General features: G+C 28.6%; 1 protein-coding gene across 1 annotated transcript in view; it reads left to right on the forward strand.

Annotated features, from left to right (window-relative positions):
* The first annotated feature begins 781 nt into the window (after positions 1–781).
* LOC107690701 (transgelin-like) overlaps positions 782–2,601 on the forward strand; it is an 8,163-nt gene continuing 6,343 nt past the window's right edge. Inside the window, exon 1 of the mRNA XM_016489092.1 lies at positions 782–976. The gene's annotated coding sequence lies outside the window, so the exon portion shown is untranslated. The remainder of the gene's footprint in view (positions 977–2,601) is intronic.

The following is a 2,601-nucleotide window of genomic DNA, read 5'->3' on the forward strand; positions in this document are numbered from 1 at the left end:
AGATAGATAGATAGATAGATAGATAGATAGATAGATATTTCTTTACATAAAACTCTTCCCCAAATTATTTTGTTTTTAATTCAATAGCACAATAAAGCACATATTAATGCCTTGTTCTGCATGACAATATTCTAGATCTCTTAATCCTAAACCCCATACCTAACTACCTTACTAACTATTAATAAGCAGCACATTAGGAGTTTATCGAGGCAAAAGACGTAGTTAACAGTTAGTTCATAGAATTTGACCTTAAAATAAATTGTGACCAAAATATAGTATAGCATTGCATGCTTCCAGCATTAGATAACGTAGTATTGAACGCACGCTGGGGAGTATTTTGTACATAGAAGGCCTTGTTAGCGGTTGCTTCCGAAGTGTCAGTAAATCATGTTGCTTCAGCATTCCTCAGTGCTTCTGCATCAACATCCCAACAGTAATGCCTTCTATACCGCACCGCTGAGAGGCTTGATTTCTTCCGTGCTCTGCGTCTCTGATGTGTATTCATCTAATCTATACACGCCATCTGTCAAACTATTCCATGTGTGTCCCTGTCTAAACGCAAAGCCCTCTGCTGATTGCCAGCTCCACTCGAGCTTCCGGCAGGCGTTCCTCTTTCTGCCAGCTGATGCAGTGGTGTGGTATTTGGAGAATTCTGCTCTCTGACCAAACTACAGACTCTTGGCTTGGTTCCTGTCCTCATCTAAGCCTCTTCCCAAATAAGGCTTTGCTTTAACAAAGAGCCGAACCAGAAACCTTGAGTGCAGAGCGGAGAGGAGGGTGGGCTTGAGAAAAACAGCGTGTCCTTTTAAGGTGTCAATTTCCTTTTCTCTGCACCCTCTCACCGAATGCCTCGTTTTTTATTTCTCTAATGGAAAAGACATCTCATCTGGAAACAGCGATACTCTGCTGAACATAGTAAAGCTCCAGAGTGACTGGTGTCTGTGTGAACGACTAAGTCATCTTCATTTTCACTAGAGTAAGTATTATTTTTTTTTTCATATGCTTTCAATTCCAAAGTCCTTTCAGTCAGTTATTTTGCTGATTATTGTGGCTTTTAAATGACATAAAGTAATAATCAATGTAACTCTATATGCTCTACAATACATAATCTTAAAAAAGACCAAACCTGAAAAAATAGCTTAATGCAGGTGTTAAATTTAGTATTTTTGGTCTTTTTCGTGATTTTTTTGATTGCAAGTAGTTATCGAGTTCTCTTGAGTGTTTCTGTATTATTTGAACTTTTGATATGTAGCGTGAGCTTCTTCTTTGTTGTGACCTCATACATTTTAATTACAGCGTTTGTATCAAACACATATCTTTCTTCATAAACACTTAATGCAGACCTAGCCTATTCCAAATGCCCTACAATTACATTATCACTGATGCAGAAGAAAACTAAGGCACACAGATCAGGGTGAGAAAAGACTGTGGGAAGAAATAAATAAATAATAGTGATAATATACGTAACTAAATATAATATTATTTATATGTTTATAATGATATTTATGTGTGATAGATAGATAGATAAAGTGGAGACTAAATTAATCAACCAGTCAGCTTCATGAACAAGCCAACCTGAACAGTGAGGATAAATGCTCATATTGGGTGTAGATTACAAACACCTAATGCAATATTGCAATGTAAAAGTATATTGAAACTTAAATGACACTTACAAATGTGTAAATGTCATTGTATTAGAAAATATTAAACAAGCACTTTAAGTTTTGCATTTTTCTTTTACTTCACTTTTCTGACCTATCTTTAAATTAATTGTTATCTAGTGGTCCCATTTTTTTTTCTGGCTTGGTTATTGTGTAATCTAATGCATAATGTATATAAATATCAAACCAGAAGCCATTAACATTTGATACATTTATACTGACAGTTTTAAACATTTTTAATTGTGGCTTCATTGTCTGTTTTTATAATTTAATTTAATTTAATTTAATTTAATTTAATTTAATTTAATTTAATTTAATTTAATTTAATTTAATTTAATTTAATTTAATTTAATTTAATTTAATTTAATTTAATTTAATTTAATTTAATTTAATTTAATTTTATCTAATTTTATTTAATTTTATTTTATTTAATGAAATGAAATTAAAGTAAAAATTAAATAAAATTAAATAAAATTAAAATAATTAAATTAAATTAAATTAAATTAAATTAAATTAAATTAAATTAAATTAAATTAAATTAAATTAAATTAAATTAAATTAAATTAAATTAAATTAAATTAAATTAAATTAAATTAAATTAAATTAAATTAAATTAAATTAAATTAAATTAAATTAAATTAAATTAAATTAAATTAAATTAAATTAAATTAAATTAAATTAAATTAAATTAAATTAAATTAAATTAAATTAAATTAAATTAAATTAAATTAAATTAAATTAAATTAAATTAAATTAAATTAAATGTTTTGCTATTTGTCCACAAATTAATAATTAGAAAAAAAAAAATTTAATTAATTTAAAAAAGGTGCAGATGTTTGCTGTAATGCTCATAGGGTGAATGACTTTAAACTCATTCCTTAAGGTTGGGACTTCAGAGGAACGTGGTAAAGCACAGAATGGCAGCACAGGTGAAGGTGCT

Source organism: Sinocyclocheilus anshuiensis, unplaced genomic scaffold (assembly GCF_001515605.1).
Source record: "Sinocyclocheilus anshuiensis isolate Anshui unplaced genomic scaffold, SAMN03320099.WGS_v1.1 scaffold3514, whole genome shotgun sequence".
In the NCBI taxonomy this organism is placed as follows: domain Eukaryota; kingdom Metazoa; phylum Chordata; class Actinopteri; order Cypriniformes; family Cyprinidae; genus Sinocyclocheilus; species Sinocyclocheilus anshuiensis.